This window comes from Myotis myotis, unplaced genomic scaffold (genome assembly GCF_014108235.1).
Source record: "Myotis myotis isolate mMyoMyo1 unplaced genomic scaffold, mMyoMyo1.p scaffold_m19_p_11, whole genome shotgun sequence".
Classification (NCBI taxonomy): domain Eukaryota; kingdom Metazoa; phylum Chordata; class Mammalia; order Chiroptera; family Vespertilionidae; genus Myotis; species Myotis myotis.
In genome coordinates, this window is record NW_023416315.1 from 2,924,530 (window position 1) to 2,942,833 (window position 18,304).

The following is an 18,304-nucleotide window of genomic DNA, read 5'->3' on the forward strand; positions in this document are numbered from 1 at the left end:
CACAGTCACCTACCTCAATTTCACTGTCTTGCCCCACAAGGCCCCACCATTCCTGGGACTGTAAAGGCCTTATCTCCTTATCTCCTTATCTAAGACTGTCCCCTCCTCTGAAGAAGAAATTTCCTCCTTTCTCAGGCTCATTGGGTACTCTCACCTCCAGGTTCTTCTTGCAAAGGTCCTCAATGACGTGACATGGCGAAGGGACCCCCCTCACTGAGCCTGTAGATCCCAAGGCCAACATTCTCACCCCTTTACTGCTCTGAAAACTACCCTGACCTCAGCGTCTTCTCACCCTGCTCCCCTCACCCACTCCACCCTTCCCAAAAAACAACTTCCTTGCCTGGGCAGGTTTACTCATCGAAACTGAGATCGTTATCTCTAGGAAAAATGCAGGCAGTTTTAAAATCCAAGCGGCTAGAGGCCTGAGAACAGATTGCAGGGCCTGCTCTCTTCTCCTCTTGCATTTTCTCCAGCCTCATGTACCTATACATAATTTTCCAAAGTCTTTAAGTTAATAAAGACTAAAATATTAGCGTTGCTGGGTTAAATGACATGTTTTAATTCACCTGTTCTTAGTATGTATACTTTCTTGAAAGTAAGAGAAATACTAATGGAAGGTCTGAGGCATGGTTATGCATTTTTGAAGGACATAGAAGGCTAATTTGAAAGTGAAATTTGTGAAGGTCGTGTATGTGATGAGAAGGAAAAGAGAAATGTTGAAAGAAAGAAGAAGTTCTAAATTAACTATTTACAAGAATTGTAAAAGGGCCATTTTATTCTGAGCAAGAAAGTGAGGCTTCAGTCTCCAAGCCTGGCAGGACAAGGTTGCTGGATACTTCTTAAGCTAAACCAGAATATTCAGAAAAACAGCAAGGATTGAGGTTCAGTAAAAATAAGAAGTTAAGCCAGCACAGTGTCTTACTTCTTATCCAACCATCCAGGTCCCCGACTTCCACTGCTCCTTTCCTTCCTATTCTCCTTTCCCTGGGATACAGCCCATTCTAACATTCCCTCCCACTTTCACTGCAATACCTACCTCTCAAGCTCACCGAGTGCCTCCCACCATCCCCAAAGAAGACTCAGAGGCACCATCCAGGACCGGATGACTCCTCACTCCTCACAGGCTCTTACCTGGCAAGGGACCCTCCGACTTTTTACTCTGGAAGAAGCTCAGGTTTTCGAATTCCTTTTATATGTCTCCTCACCATAATCCTACAGGCAGCTAACAGTGAGTTCACCAATGAAGGTTTTTGGTCTTTTCAGGTGAAAAGGATTTGGGATGTTGAGGGAGTCATCAATTCTACTATAATTGTCTTTATTAATCCCGACCTATCCCTCCCTCACTAAAGGACATTCTCTCTTGCCCTGCAGACCCTGAACTTACTCCCTTGCCCACCCTCATCAACACAACTTTCCATCTACTCTCTAACATCAATCCCTCCTTCTCTACATCCTGCCGGATTTGTCTGTCACTGGCTCAAACGCTCTTCATAGCCACTCCAATCCCAACCTATTGGACCACTAACTTAACTCTTTCCTATACCAGACCTCAACACACCCTATACAACACCTCTCTCTTTAATATGGAAAACACTACCTGTTTAACAAATACCTCTCAAACACCACCTCAACTACTCCTGCACCTTACTACTGTGCACATCTATAAACTTACCCCTCCCTTAGCCTGCCCTCCACCGGCTATTTTTCTCCTCTGTGGGACTACAGCCTGCACCTGTGTCCCCCAGGACCTGTCACACTTGCTCTGCCTTTATGTCTTCCTAACCCCCAATCTTTCTACTTTGTAAATGAATCAGGAATTGTCAAAGATCACATTAAATCCCTCGAGGACAGGATTGACCAAAGACAACGTAACCAGCTATCTGGCCTTGAATTCAGAACCTAGAAACTCCTATGTCACCGGAATCTTTGAGACCCCAGGTAGATGCCCCTGACGTACCTCTCAGCAGGAAGTAGCTACGGAAGACAGACCTTCGCCCCATGACCTTGCCCGGACTCTCAATTTTTTTTTAATATTACCAAAAGCCTGGAATGATAGATCCTCCCTCCCCCCAGCTGGTGGGCAGGGTCTGACGTAACCTGCAGCCCAGAAATACCTGAGTGACTAACCAGGTACCTTATATGGACTAGACATTGGACCACCAGTCCACACCTGCCAAATACCCTAAGCCCTTGTCCTATATGGACCATGCAGTAAGCCACCAATCAGTGTGTGCCGAGTACACTAAGCCCCCCACCCTTCCCACTCCGCCCCTCTAAAGGCGTGCCCACCCCTGCACGTGCTGCTGTCCTCCCCTTTCGAGACAGCCCGGCAGGTGCTTCTCCTCTAATAAAGCCTGTAGTTCTGGTTTTAGGCCTCCGTCTGATCTTTCACAGAGAACTCCCGGAAAAAGGGGACGGTTGGAGACTTCGGCTGAAACCTCTCCCGGTGCACCGGCTCAGCCCGGAGACCGCGCTATCTTGAGTGGCTGTTACCGGCATCCAGAGATCAGCTCTAACCTGGAAACAAGGGATCTCTGAAAGGGCGAGGGCTACGCCCTCCATCTTGCCCCAAGTCCTCCATTTTGGGGCAGAGCCGTGTGCTCGGCAAGGCTTCTTCCCGGAAGCCCAAGCCTCTGCTAGCCACACCCACGACATCTCTAAACTAACCAATGATAATGAAGGAAGTGCACGCCTAGATATGACCACATCCTGTGTAAGGAGACACCGACTTGCGCCTGGCCAATCAGCAGGGCCCACAATCCCCTTACTCCACCCACTATAAACTCTTCCGCACCAGGGCTAGCCCTCTCTGCCACCTGCTGCTGTGTCAGTAAGGAGGGTGGGGAGCCAGCCCCGGGTTTGTAATAATAAAGACTCTCTGCTTTTGCATCGGACTCGGCTGGATCCTGAAATCTGGGCATAACAATCTCAAGCAGCGCGACTGACTGCGTGAACTCAGACGAGCACTGCTTCTTCTCACGGAAAGGTTAGACTTCCCCTAAAGGTGTGGTTTGCCATTCAGGTTGGAGAGAGGACCGCGCGCAGGGCGAAATCTGCGCCCCACAGAGTCCGTGACCTTTGGGACCAGCGTGACCCGCGAGTGGGGAAGGGGCCCCACAGGGCTGCTGGCAGAAGGGAACGCTAAAAATAAGCCCATAGCTGGACTGGATGCAAAAAAGCACCCTCGGATTTTAGCAGTCGGCTGGCTGCTTGGTGCCAGGGGCGAGTGGGCGGGCGGAGACTGTGCACAGACCTGGAAGGTGGAGGCTTGCGAAACCGCACAACGTATCAGGCTCTTGTTGTTACAGTTCCCCTTAGATCCGTGCGTTTGATTGTTAAACCCAGTGCATGGGATTCCCCAGTTGCGGTCATTCACAGAGCCTGTAGGGGCAAGTTCTTTTTGGGGAGCCTGGGAAACAAAGCGGGGGGAGGAACAATTAACCAGTTCTGGGCGGTGGACTTTCCCAAACCAGTTTCAAGTACAATAGAGAAAATAAACCCTACTGATAGAGAGGACTGATAGCCTCAGAGGTCAATCCAGACCAGCCATGGGCAAACTACGGCCCGCGGTGCTGGGGTCCAGCCCCAGCGGGTCCAGGGGTTCCCCAAGGTGTGGACGGAGTCGGCGAAGAATAAAGGACACGGAGTCAGTGTTTAGGTGATCATCATAGCCAGATTCTTTTTTTTATTGTCATCTAGCATCTGTATTTATACTATTTGGTCCCAATCCTATCCATTCTATACAAAAGGCCAGGGGGCTTCCCATCTCCATTCCAAGGTTATTCTATTGCTCCACTAAGCTACAAGGAAGTAACTGAAGGAGGTCACTCCAAGCAAGATCAAAGCGACCAACCACCCCTCTGGGGAAACAACCTTTCTCAGGGAGGTGGTCCTGTTTAAAACACATAGCCGTTAAGAGGGGAGCAAACATATTAAGAACAATATGCCATATACACCAGGTCCCTTGAAACATCCTTGCAGGGACTGCCTCAAGCAGCCAGGGTGGATGGCTTCCAACAAATTCCCCCATTTTTAATTTTTAAATGACAGAACCTTGTTAGGAAAAAAAAGAGGGAGAAGAAAGGGAAGAAGGCGGCATCCTGACACAGCCCTTTCCTTCAGCTGCCCCTTTCCTTGTGGTCCAAGGTAGAAATGGGAAACAAGTCCTGTTGCATTGAGAGGGCAGCTGCTGTTAGCCATGTCTCTTATCTGGGTACTGATCTCAGCTGGACCAAGTCTCTTTCTGTTCCCGATCTGAGCTGGGCCAAGTCTCTTTCTGTTATCTGGGTCCCGATCTGGGCTGGACATGAAAAGCGAGAAGCAGCCATGGGGGCAGGAGACCTTCCTCAGAAGGGGCGAGTGTTCAAGCCCCTGCACAATTGGGGATGAGGATCTGTGTCCCACCTCTGTTGAACCCCAAGTTCTCTCTTACTGGCCCCCGACTCTGCCTGTCTAAGGTCGCCCCACCCTGTGGGGTCTTACCCGTCTTTGACTACCAGCCATCTCTGGGCCAAGTAGGGTGATGTGAGGTTCAGTTCTGTCTCCTTGGTAGCGTATGCCCCTGTGGCCTCCATGCCCAGCAACTGCCTTTGGATCCTCTCGCCTGTTGGCGGGGCCCCGGCATTGATCACATATCTTGGGGAACCCAGGTTTCTTCTCCAGAGAGGGCCCAACTCACACCATTGGGCGAGAGACAGATCCATGGTACCAGCCACCGTGACCTCAGCATTAACAGAGAACTCAGGCAACAGCTGTGGGCAATTGGATAGTGAGAAGAGGGTCCCTCTTGACACAAGGGCAAGAGGGGCCAATACAGGACAAAGGAGAGTCCCGGAACAGGCTTTCTCAGACCAGGATGTCAGGCTCTTGGCACAAGACAACTCCACGTATGGGGCATATACCAGACACTCCCAGTCATGGCAGAAAAGGGAGGTGCCCTTCCTGGAACAGTAGGGTGGGGAGATTCTAGAAAAGGCTGTGTTCAGGAGAGAAGGAGAAAGGCCAAAGAACCAGCAAACAAGTAGTCAGATTAAGAAAAAAAGAAAAAGGATAGGAGATGTGGGGCAAAGCTGGGACATAAGGACAGACAAAAAGGAGGCACATGTGATCCAATGGACAGGTGGTTCCAGCTCAGGGCTGCACATCTGCTGAAGACGGGCACTGGTCAGGTGTGCTAACTTGGCCTCCCAGGGGTGACGGTCCCCAGGAGGGAGGCAGAGGCTGCTCCTCCTGGAAAGATATAAAACACAACCTCTTCCCCACATCATTACTAGATCTGGTAAAACTTGTCTGGTTTGTGTATCCTTCTACCAGGCTGAGTCGGCAGAGGCTATTGTACAGGGGGCCGATGCCTTTGGCTGCTGTACAACCCTCTGCATTGTATTTCCAAAAGGTCTAACATATAACATTATTCTCCCCCTTTTTTTGTTTTTTTTGTTTGTTTGTTTGTAACATAGTTTGAATTCCTGATTATTTCAGAGAAAACAAAAAATTACGCATTTAGCTACCACAACTACACAATTTCTCCCAATTCAATCCGAACCTTAAACTTTTAGCTGGTAAGTCAAATATTCAGCATTTCTCAATATTACTTTTTACTTTCAAGTGGCTCTGGAAAACCACATTTGAGCCTTGCAAAACAGGTTCTGGCCTACCTGGTCTTTTCAGATGTAAATTGACCACATTCTTTAAGATTTTGCTACAGGCGGGAGGTGACTATCACCTTCCTCCATTAGAAAAGCTTTCTTATTTAACAAAGGACCAGTTTTTTACCTTGGCTACTTAGATTTTTATAAAGATATATTTCAATAATTTTTGAGATTCAAATCCAAATTATTATTTTAAGGCATATTCTTTAGCAAGTTTTTGTAACAGAGACAATTTTACTGAATTTCCTTTTCGGCCTTGAAGTTAACTAAAAACTTCTTTATTATGGAAATGCCAATCCTGCTCTAGCCAGCATCTTTTATCCTTTTTTCGCTTTCCAAAGTTATGGCTAGCACCCAAGGTTATCTTAGCCAAAGTTTGGTTGTCATAAGATGTTCTCCGGTAATTTTTAAACAAAACATTAAGTAATCTCATTGCGGGAGAGCTTATAGCTCTGCCTTTTCCTGCCACCTTTGAATCTCTCCACACCAGAGGTGGATTCGGCAGCGGGGTTTCATTTCTTATTACAGATTTTAGATTCCAAACACAAATTAAGATATTAATTTGAACAAGAAACCACATTGAGGTGACCATGGCACTCTTTTTTTCAGCCTGATTTAAAAGAGTACCTTTTAATATTCCAATTTTTTTATAATTGGATCTTTTTGCACAGGTGATTCTATTAACGGCAAATGAAACATTTCAGGATTAGGACATGGAGGTGGAGGGAGCCATGAAGGCCATTCCTCCCATTTTTTCTTTTTCTTTGTGCTCCTCTTAAGGCACCTTTCCTTCCTCAGAAAAGCATGGACACACTTCTTGTATAAAACATTCCGTCTGACTGGGCGTAACCTTAACTCCTCTGTTAGCAAGCATATGTGTTAAAAGATCAATACAGAGTCTTTTTTCTTCTAGACTCAGTATGGCACATCTTCTCATTCTAAGTTCTGTACTATCCACCCACTTACCTTACTTATCCTCTATAGGGGGGTCTGCAGCACCCTACAGTGGAGTCCTATCCGTCCCGAGTGCGGCGGGGAGGGGGGCTTACCTAGGGGAATCCTGTTCCAGGGGTTCCCAAAGGTGTGGACGGAGTCGGCGAACACTGTCCACCCTCTTCCTATGGTGGAGTCCTATCTGCCCCGAGTATGGTGGGGGGCTTACTTAGGGGAATCCTGTTCCAGCACCAAAATACTGCGGTCCAGCCCCAGCGGGTCCAGGGGTTCCCCAAGGTGTGGACAGAGTCAGCGAAGAATAAAGGACACGGAGTCAGTGTTTAGGTGATCATCATAGCCAGATTCTTTTTTTTATTGTCATCTAGCATCTGTATTTATACTATTTGGTCCCAATCCTATCCATTCTATACAAAAGGCCAGGGGGCTTCCCATCTCCATTCAAAGGTTATTCTATTGCTCCACTAAGCTACAAGGAAGTAACTGAAGGAGGTCACTCCAAGCAAGATCAAAGCGACCAACCACCCCTCTGGGGAAACAACCTTTCTCAGGGAGGTGGTCCTGTTTAAAACACATAGCTGTTAAGAGGGGAGCAAACAAATTAAGAACAATATGCCATATACACCAGGTCCCTTGAAACATCCCTGCAGGGACTCCCTCAAGCACCAGGGTGGATCAGCTTACAACACGTTTGAAATGAATAAAACAAAACAAAAAAAAGACCGTACCTTTTTATGTAATGATGTTTACTTTGAATTTATATTAGTTCACACAAACACTCCATCCATGCTTTTGTTCCGGCCCTCCGGTCCAGTTTAAGAACCCATTGTGGCCCTCCAGTCAAAAAGTTTGCCCACCCCTCATCCAGACACACTGCCACCCGGAGGCAGAGCTACAAACTGACTCTTCTGTAAAGACAGAGAAAGGCAGTCTGGTACACAAATACAACCTGCCTTAAAATCAGGTCTGTGGTTTACAGCACGGAGGGACAGTGTATTGCAGGGAAATTCAACACTCTCCTGAATGCCTGGCAGGACTAAGGCGTGCCAAAAAGAAGAGTAGAAGATCTGAAGCACCTTCACTACTGCACTTTTTTTTTTTAATTCTTTTTTCACCTTTTAATTAAGAACCTATTTTATTATTTTTTATTTTTTTTCATCACCTGATTTTACCTTTTTAATTACTAATTCTATTCCAATTGATGGTTTAATTTGGGATAAGACTGTTAACTTCTTTTATCCTGTAAGATGAATACTGTAGACAAATTGACCTTTTATGCTTTTCACCTACACTTAGTATCTATGGTTTTAGTTTCTGATATACAAAAGAAATAGATGACATATATGTGACAAGTCAGCTTAATTGTTTAGGGCATGATATTAATAAAGCCAGGATCAAAATCTAAAACTAAAATGGATCATTTCTGGTTTTTTCCACCACCTTATGGTTACTTATGATACCATCCAGCCTCCATAAAACTGTCTTATTTTAATTATATGATACAATGGGAAGGAGTCTGCAACTGAACTTGTATTACAAGTCAATCACCATTATTGAAAATATAACTTGCAGAGTTCCTGCCATAGTGTTTGTTATTATACTCATTAAGAATTGCTTATTCATATAGTGACTTGAATTCTTAAGTGTATATTATAATTTAGGATTTGATTTCTTTTTTGTTTTTAAAGAAATAACCCAATGAACATTCCAGCAGGAGGAATAACAACAGATCAGCAGCCACCAAACTTGATTTCAGAATCTACTCTTCCAACTTCCCTTGGGGCCATAAAGCAAGACCCATGTTTCAATTGGCTCCTATATGACAGTCACACATGAAAGTGGGCTGGGAATCACACAAAACGCCATAATTCTTTCTAAATGTGAGGCAGAGAAAATAGTTTGGGTAGAGGCATGCTCTTTTTCTTTTAATTGTAAACGTAGAGCAGATAATAGATAAAACATGGTTTCTATTTTGTTGTACATTCACCACTTGGCTCTCCTAACTTAAACTTTTTAAGTCTCATATGGTTGAAGGCCTTACTTAAATGAAGCACATTTGAGTCACTTTAATAGATGGCTGAAGTTCTTGTTCTTCCCATAGCCCAACGATGAACGGCTCAAATTCTGGAAACATTGGAACCCTCAGCACTATGCCAGCAGCAGCACCTACTTCCAGCACTGGCGTTCGGGAAGGCTGGCATGAACATGTCACCCAGGACCTGCGGAGCCACCTAGTGCATGAACTGTATGTCCCCACCTCCCCCATTATTCCCATGTGACAGAAACATTTTGTGGCTGATAGCATTGTGACAGTTTTGCACTTTATTATCAGGATCTGATTTAATTCCTAAGTGGTTCCAGGTGATAGTACCCTAGCAGCTAAAGGGACTCACATCCTTTGTAGGGAATCACAGACACTGCTGGCAGGCCAGAGAATCCTAGACCCCGCATCCCCAGTGAGGGCATGAGAGCATTCAGAGCTCTACCCTGTAGAGGAGCATGAACCGTAAGCCATGTCACAGAGGCCAACACTCCCAGTGCAGCTAGATATGTACTCTGAGCTCTGGGATACATGAGGGGGCTGGGATTAGCTCAGAAGCTAATTTATGGCTCAAGATTATGTTTCTGGAGACCCCTGAGAATTGGGGGAATTTGGGCCTAGTGAATACAGATTGCATGACAGTACCATCATATATATAGTCAGTGAACGTGCAGAGTTAATAGTTAACTTTCGCAAGCTAGTTAAATTAAATTGAAGGTGAAGTTAACCAATGATTCTCTTGGAGTTTTCTGCATTATTTTAATTTTTTAAAAATTGTAATAAATAGTTTAAAAGTAGGAATTCAAAATCATATTATTCTTGCCCAGCTGGTGTAGCTCAGTGGTTGAGTGTCAACCCATGAACCAGGAGGTTGCTGTTCAATTCTCGGTCAGGGTATATGCCTGGGTTGTGGGCTTGGTCTCCAGTGTGGGGTATGTAGAGGGCAGCCAATCAATGATTCTCTATCATCATTGACTTTTCTATCTCTCTCTTCCTCTCCCTTCCTCTCTAAAATCAATAAAAAATACTTTTTAAAAAATTGTATTATTCTTGAGATGACCTAGCATTTATTGCTAATAGCAGAATATTGTTTTGGACTTGTAGATAAATCAACAGGTTAGTATTGTCTCTAGAGAATGACTTCATTTGTGTACTCATATTCTAGGCAAGAGAGATTTGGGATTTCTCTCAACAGTGTATCACCCCTGTAGGTAGATAAGCTTCTCTTTCCATGTCACATATAAAGTGGCGAGATACTGATGTATTGAAAGTTGGTTGATAGAATATGTTGTCCTCCTAGCGTCCAAGCCATCTTCCCAACACCTGACCCTGCAGCCCTGGAGGATCCCCGCATGAAGAACCTAGTGGACTATGCTAAGAGAGTGGAAGGGGACATGTATGAGTCTGCCAACAGCTGGGTAGGTTGCCTTACTTATTCCAGCCTGCACATACCTGTGGTAGATATAACTGCATCTGTCTGGCTGGCTTGTCTGGAAATGGGGATATGTTAGTTGGGTAAGCCCATCACCTTGAGGAGCCTGACCAGAGAGACTTAGCAGATAAGAAATTAGGTCCCATGTGCTTGGTGTGGCTCAGTGATTGAGCATCGACCTATGAACCAGAAGGTCCTGTTAGGGCACATACCTGGGTTGCAGGCTCGATCCCCAGTGTGGGGCCTGTAGGAGGCAGGCTGATCAGTGATTCTCTCATCATTGGTGTTTCTTTCTCTCTCTCTCTCTCCCTTCCTCTCTGAAAAAAGAAAAAGAGAAAAGAAAAATAGGTCCCTGCACAACTCTCTTTGTTTACTGTAGTATCCACCCCTACAGGTAAATGAGGTATACAAAATTGCGTTTTATCCATGGATGCCATGTCCATGTCCATGTGGGCGTTGTTTGTTATGCTGATACTATGTTATTGCCAGCACCAGTGAATATCCAAGAGGTTCAACTGTGGAAAGAAAAGTAACATGCATTTAGTGCCTACTGTCTATTAAATCTTGTAATGTAACTAGTTCAACAAGAATTTTGGCCTTTGGTTTTTTAGTTAGAAGTGTTGAACGCTTACTTTGTTAGTGTACTTAATAAAAAAGTTCATTAATTTTTTAGAACATACAAACCAGATCATTTTTTCTAGTTTTGACTGCCTAATGTTATTGCTCTTCAGGCTGAATACTATCGCTTACTATCAGAGAGAATCGATATGATACAAAAAGAACAAGAAGAAAGACGGAGGTTGCGTTTGGGCATCTTGGGTAACCAGCCAGCTTACCAGCCACCAGGGCGCAGCCTCCCGGGATACCAAGGTCACAACCTGTGAGACCCCCAGGTAAGGACGTCATTTCCTTCTGTCAGCCCTTCATCTGTTTGCTTGTTTTTCTTCTGTATTTGGGGTGTGTTTCTAAGTATATAGAATTATGTTCTCAGGAAGCCCACATTTTGGAGACTGATAGTGGTCATGACCTTGTACATTGGCCTATGTTTACACATTGAGTCTCCTGTGGAGAGGTCCTTTAAAGGGTTTGCAAGCATCGAATGTCCAGTGCTTTGGAACCTGTTGACTGGTTTTTTCTCTAAGTTTGAAGTACTCAAGATAAAGTCCTTATTCCTCAATCAAGGATTATTTTAAATAACTTTTTTCCCCTGCCATTATAGTAGGCCCCTGCCCCTGCCAGCGAATCGCATACTGGTTTCTCACGGTATTTAACTATTGCTGTGAATCATATTTCTGTTTACCATTCAACAGCCACAAAGTGCATTGTTTCTTTTTTCCTCTTTATTTCTTTATGGCGCTTCTTTTTCCTTACATTCCTTATTGTTGGTGAGCAGAATTCATCTCCACAGGCGGCATGAATATCAGTTGTGTTTGGATTCAGGAGAGGCCATTTCTTTTAGGAACAGTCTCACCAAACATTGTAGATGGGGGAAGGAAACGTTTCTGAATGTGTGAAAGGAGAGCATCAGGCCAGTCCTGGGGCAGCGAGCGAGCAGCACGGGAGGCGAGGTGGAGAAAGTGCAGTGGCTGCTCCGGGCCCTGTGAGTGCAGGTGGTCCAGCCCAGCCAGCAGGATTGACACTCAGAGAGTCTGCATCAGGCTGGGGTGCTGGCAGCTGGTCTCAACCACTTTTAAAGGTTCTTTGTCAGGTGGAAATTCACTAGTTTTTGCTTGGTTGAAGCCATCGTTTTAGTTTGGGAGTTTGGGGATGAGGGACATTTCAAACCTTTTACTAATTGAGACTTGAACAGTAAGGTGTTTTCACAGGTTGTGAAATAAGGTGGTGACATTACCCAAGATTCTAAAGCAAGGCTTGGCTCTGCTGTTAGTAAAGTAGTTTGGGAGGGGAGAAAAGGCCATTTTTTAAGTTTGCAGCAATCTTATTGCATATTGAAAAAGACATGGTAGGTAAACTGATCATATAAAGGAAAGAGTTGACAGAGGATTGTAGGAAATTACAAAGAAGGAGAGGCTGTGGTCTGGAGACACTTAGCAGCTAGTGAGGTGTCTTCCATGGGGTAACATTTCTGCGAACGATGGGCAGCCCCGGGCAGCGAAGGTCTGCGAGACGGGATTTTTCTCGTCTGTGGAGAGAAGGCTGAGAGCTTGCCACCGTTGGATGCTTTCTATACACCTAACTTGTTTGAAAAATTAAAACCATATTTTGAGTCTTATCCCAGATTCTAACAATAAATATAAACCCAGCTGAAGAGCTCGGAGGCCGGGGTGGGAGTGGAGGTGGGGGGGGGGGGGGGAATGGAATGGGCTGCCTGCAGGAGGGAAAACGGAAGCCACATGCTCCGGCAGGTGTTAGTGAGCTCGGCTCAGACGGGTGCCCTGGCCTCAGTTAGCACCTCCTCCATAGCTGGTGGGAACAGCTTCCCCATGTAGCCTTGTCTCCTTAGTCACGTTGATGCTTTTTGATCGGGGCCCTGCCATACTGACCAGTGCTCCCTCAGCCTTATTTTTTTGTGGTTCACCTGACTTTCTCCCCTCATGTCCTCATTTTGTCCTGCCCCCCCGATCCCCACCGTACCACCCTCACCAGCATTGATGCCGTTTTTCCTGGATATGAACATTCTGTTACTTAATCATCTGATTAGCTGGGTGATTTCCTTTCAGTTGTGTGTGTTGTGTATGTGTCCATGTTATTTTGCTTAGAGTTTATTGGGCAAGTTGTAATTCTGTTTCCCTGTGGCTGCTTTTCCCAATGAACTATTGTGGGTGCATTTACAGGGATGGATTCATTTACCCCGACGTCCTTGGGAACGTACAGTTGCCACCAGCTCCCCTGGGACCGCGCGCAGCATCCCCCATGAACCACTCTGTCCCAGTGGACAGCATGGGCTCCGTTCCAGGGATAAGTTCTGCTTGCCTTAACTGTCCTGAGATGGCCTTGCCCAAATAAGGAAAATTCTCTAAGCAGTAAAATTGTAGATTGTCTAGAATCCTATGGTACCTGTTCCTTTGGATTTGGGTTATGCTTTATTTCTTTCATCTCTCTCTCTCTCTCTCTCTCTCTCTCTCTCTCTCTCTCTCTCTCTCTCTTTCTCTCTTTCTCGTCTTCATTACTGTAGTGAAAATTATTTGACCATTATTTTATTTGAATGCCAATCTCATAGGGAATTATGACTCTTTGAGAAGATGGAGTTCTGTAGATGGAATAGACAGCCTCAGTTGTGTGGCCAAGAGGGACTTGTCAGTGTCTGTTGACTACTAGAGCTGACTCTCCCCCGGCTGCTTTCTAAATGCTTCACAGAACTCAGGAAACATATCTCGAACTTTAAACTAGAGCATGCTATTTGTGGGGAGCTGATACAGGGTTAAGCCTCAGACTGACCTGTGGGCAAAGTCACAAACAATTCCCAGCTTAGAGGGCACAGTCCTCTTAGCATAATTAGGCTTGACCTTATGAGGCTCTCTAGATTTTATCTGGGAAGCTAATGGGCTGAGGGAAGTGCAGGAAGTGGCCAAAATAAGTGAAACTCACAAGAACTGTGTAACTATGGAAACCACTACCTTGTTTACCTCTGACTATAACATAAAGGCTCAGCTTGCCTCGGGGATCTTTCTCTGTGGCCTCAGCCAGGCACAGGAAGATCCACGGAGACTAGAGAGAGCTAGAGAGTTCTGAACGCTGTCTCTGTGTAAAACATTCTTCACTGACACAGTCCACACATTTGGGAACCTCTGGGCCCCTGGGCCTGGACCCCTGCAGCTATTGATTTCTATCTAGAGGACAATCTGAAACCCACTCATTAGAGACTTTCCATGAGAAAGCTGGCAAAGTGCCTCAGAGCTGTAAGGTCTTAATGGTGTTTCTTTTCCCAAGAGGGAGGGAGGATTTGAAGATTTCTGTCTCTTCAACTTTATCTTGAATACTTTGGCTTTCGTCCTCTGAATTCTCAGTGATGCTTGTTGTCTTTTAGATGGCCATTTCTCCTTCCCGAATGCCTCAGCCTCCTGTTATGGGTTAGCTCAGTGAGATAGACCACCGACTCAGATTTTAAATTTTAAGGGCCTTTATTAAGCTGGCCAGCTGACTTCCAGCCGTGTCCTTCCCCTAAGAGCCTCACAGCTTGCAGTCCTGACCGAGAGTACAGCAAGACCTTTTATCTGCAACACGACAAAGTATTTTTTTTTCTAAAATATATTTTATTGATTTTTTACAGAGAGGAAGGGAGAGGGATAGAGAGTTAGAAACATCGATGAGAGAGACATTGATCAGCTGCCTCCTGCACACCCCCTACTGGAGATGTACCCGCAACCCAGGTACATGCCCTTGACCGGAATCGAACCTGGGACCCTTGAGTCCGCAGGCCGACGCTCTATCCACTGAGCCAAACCGGTTAGGGCATAAAGTATTTTTTTAAAACAAGAAAAAACAAACTGCAAAGCGGTCCATTAGCCGGTCCTGGTACTGGCAGGGTAAAAAGTTTACATAAAATTTACGAGCAAGGTCACACCTGGCTGGGTTCAATCATAACACATTGCTTTTCTAGCGAGATAATTAGCAATTTTTCTCTCCCATGGTCCCTGCCCCTCAGCCTACTCAGTAATTCTTCTTTGTCAGGCCCCTGCCCCTAGCACACTCCAAACATGATGAGTGCACATGCCAACAACATGATGGCCCAGGCGCCCACACAGAACCAGTTCCTGCCTCAGAACCAGTTCCCTTCATCCAGTGGGGCAATGAGTGTGAACACTGTAGGCATGGGGCAGCCAGCGGCCCAGACAGGCGTGTCACAGGCACCGTTTGCCTTCAGGCCACCTACATTGATACAGCCCCAGCTTCCTACTGACCTGAGTATGTCTTTTTTCGTGGAAATTAGAATTCTAGACTACACTTTTGATTTTTATTTTTTAGCATCTCTTGATATTGTCCTTATTTTATCCTGTCATTTTTACCGTGTTTGGAATGACTCTTAACATCTTGGGGTGAAGAACTTCATGTAAAACTAGAGTGGGTTGTGGTTTTTTGGTTTGTGTGCTTTTGCATTTTGATTTTTGTTGTTGTTGTCTTTTTCTTGGTTTATATTTGTGTCTTTTAAATTCTAAGTTTCGTATGCAAATCTGAGAGACACTGAATTTTAAAGAGCGAGTCAGGAAGGGTCCCATGAGTTCACTGCTAATGACTTTTGGTTTGTCTATTTTGTTACCTGTCCCTGAACTGTCCAACTGAAGTCAGGCTAACTGGGTCAGTTGAGTAGTTATCCTTTTATTCAGTGTGTTTTTACTTATTCAGTCTAAAGCTGAAGAGAACTATTTTCCATTCATTTTACTGCCTTTTAAAATATATGTATATATTTTATTAAATTCAGAGAGGAAGGGGAGAGGGAGAGAGAGCTAGAAACATCAGTGATGAGAGAGAATCACTGATTGGCTGCCTCCTGCGTGCCCCACCTGGGGGCCGAGCCTGCAACCTGGGCATGTGCCCTGACCAGGAATCAAACAGTGACCTTCTGGTTCATAGGTCTGTGCTCGACCACTGCGCCCGGGCATTTATTCTGTACTTCTTGTTTTATTCAGAAGCAGGCCTTGATTGCAGGCTCCACCCTGTCCTGGGCCCTCACCAGGGCATGTACAGGAGGCAACCAATCGATGTGTTTCTCTCCATTTTACTGCCTTTTTAAAACCCTTGTTGTTATAGTATAGTAGTGTTGCTGTATTATATGTACATGTATTTAAAATAGGCCAAACCTGCCCTGGCCTGTTTGGCTCAGTGGATAGAGCGTCGGCCTGAAGAATGAAGGGTCCCAGGTTCGATTCTGGTCAAGGGCATGTACCTGGGTTGTGGGCACGCCCCCAGTGGGAGGTGTGCAAAAGGCAGCTGATCGATGTTTCTCTCTCATCAATGGTTCAAACTCTCTATCCCTCTCCATTCCTCTCTGTAAAAAAATCAGTAAGATATATTAAAAAATAATAATAAATAAATTAAATAGGCCAAACCTTCCTCTAAAATATGAAGTTCGTGTTTTAATTTTTTAACATGAAGTAATATTGCATAAAAGTAATTGACTATTCTAAATTTACTCTCTAAATGCCTATTCATTAATTCTTAATTTCCAGAACGTGTCATTGCTCTAGAACAGGGGTCAGCAAATATGTCCTGTAAATATGTTTTACTTTGTGGGCCATACATAGACTCTTTGTCTTAACTGTTAACCTCCACCATTGTGGGGGGGAATCACAGCCATGTTCATTCCTACACAAATGAATGGGCATGCTGTGTTTCAATAAAACTTTACTACAGAAATAGGCAGCTAACTGGGTGTGGCCACAGGCAGTAGCTTGTAGCCCTTGTTCTAGACCAGTGATTTGGAATCACTTTTTCAAAGGTCTACAGATCCTCTGAAGCATGTCCTCAGCTGAGCTCACTGCACTGGAACATTTCAGTATTTCAACAACTTTTTTTTTTAAGATAAATACCTTTTCTGTTGGTCTTAACTGTGGGTGGTTATTATGGAGCATGAAGCTAGTAAGCTGAGTGGACATGTTTAAACCGGAAATTTTGACAGTTATATAAATCAAAATAGAAGAAACATAGCATTAACTTTATTGGAAAGTACACATTGTAAGTGTACAGCTGGATAGATTTTTGCAAATGGAACATGCTCCTGAAACTCAGTGCCCAGTAGACCTCTTCAAGAAACCATGATTAGATTTTCACACATTTAAATTCTTCAAATTGGTTGCCACATTTCCAAATAGGGAGCATAATGTTAACATACTTTGTTTCCTCTGTTAGGGACAGGTGCCTGGTGTTGCTCTTCCTAACCTTCCGAACATGCTTGGGTCCCAGCTGCCTTGTCCACCAGAGACACAGTCGCCTTTGCACCAGACACCGCCTCCTGCTTCCACAGCCGCTGGCCTGCCACCTCTACAGCATCCAGCAGCACCTGTGATGACTCCTCCCCCGCCAGCAGCTCCCCCTCAGCCATCGACTCCTGTGTCGTCTTCCAGGCAGACTCCTACCCCAACTCCTGGCTCCATATCTTAGTTCTTATAAAAAATTCTGCAGGGAGCATACAGGGGCATATGCTTTTTCAAATTAGTGTTTATAATTTCTTCAAATAAATACCCAGAAGTGGAATTGCTGGATCGTATGGTAGCTCTATTTTTAATTTTTTTTTTTTTGAGGAAGCTCCACACTGTTTCTCATAGTGTCTACACTAATTTATAATCCTCCCAACAATGTACAACGGTTCCCTTTTCTCCACATCCTCACCGATACTTGTTCTTTGTTGATTGATTGATGGAAGCCATCTGACAGGTGTGAAGTGATATCTCATTGTGGTTTTAGTGTGCACTTTCCTGGCAGTTAGTGTTGTTGAGCATCTTTTCATGTCTATTGGCCATCTGTCTGTCCTCTTTAGAGAAATGGCTACTCAGGTTCTCTTCCCATTTTAAATTGGAATACTTGTTTTTTCTTATTTTTCCTTTTGTATCCCTTTGCTCAAGAAGATACATCCAAAAAGATATTGCTAAGATCTATGGCGAAGAGTATACTGCCTATGTTTTCTTCTAGGACTTTTATGGTTTCAGGTATAACATTGAAGTCTTTACTCCATTTTGAGTTTATTTTTATATATGATACTAGAGGCCCAGTGCACGAAATTCGTGCACTGGGGGTGGGGGGGAATCCCTCAGCCCGGCCTGTGCCCTCTCACAGTCTGGGACCCCTCGCTCCTTACCGCCCGCCTGCTTGCTGCTCCCTAACACTCGGCTGGCTGCTCCTCAGTGCTGCCGTGGAGGTTCCTGCCACCTCCGCTGCACTCACCAGCCATGAGCCCGGCTTCTGGATGAGCAGCACTCCCACTGAGGGAACTCATTGTACCTCCAGGCCCTGGTTGGTGTGGATCCTTAGTTAGAGTGTCCTCCCACGCACCAAAGGGTCCTGAGTTCGATTCCAGGTGAGGGCACATACACAGGTTGTGGGTTGCTTGGGCAACTGATCGATGTTTCTCTTTCTCTTTCCCTCTCCCTTCCTCTCTTTCTAGAATCAACGAAAAGAACATATCCTTAGAGGAGGACTTAAAAAGAAAAAAAAAAATTCTGGTTTGGTTCAGTGGATAGTGCTTCTGCAGGCAGACTGAAGGGTACCATGTTGGATTCCAATCGAAGGCATATACCTGGGTTGCCGGCTTAATCCAGGGCCCTGGTTGGGGATTCA

At 45.1% G+C, this 18,304-nt stretch overlaps 1 long non-coding RNA gene across 1 annotated transcript; it reads left to right on the forward strand.

The window, feature by feature from the left end:
- The first annotated feature begins 2,788 nt into the window (after positions 1 to 2,788).
- Positions 2,789 to 17,232, forward strand: LOC118665904. The gene is made up of 5 exons (XR_004970758.1): positions 2,789 to 2,986; positions 8,701 to 8,844; positions 9,941 to 10,058; positions 10,804 to 10,965; positions 16,880 to 17,232. It is a non-coding gene; the product is annotated as an uncharacterized LOC118665904 (long non-coding RNA).
- Positions 17,233 to 18,304: the final 1,072 nt, after the last annotated feature.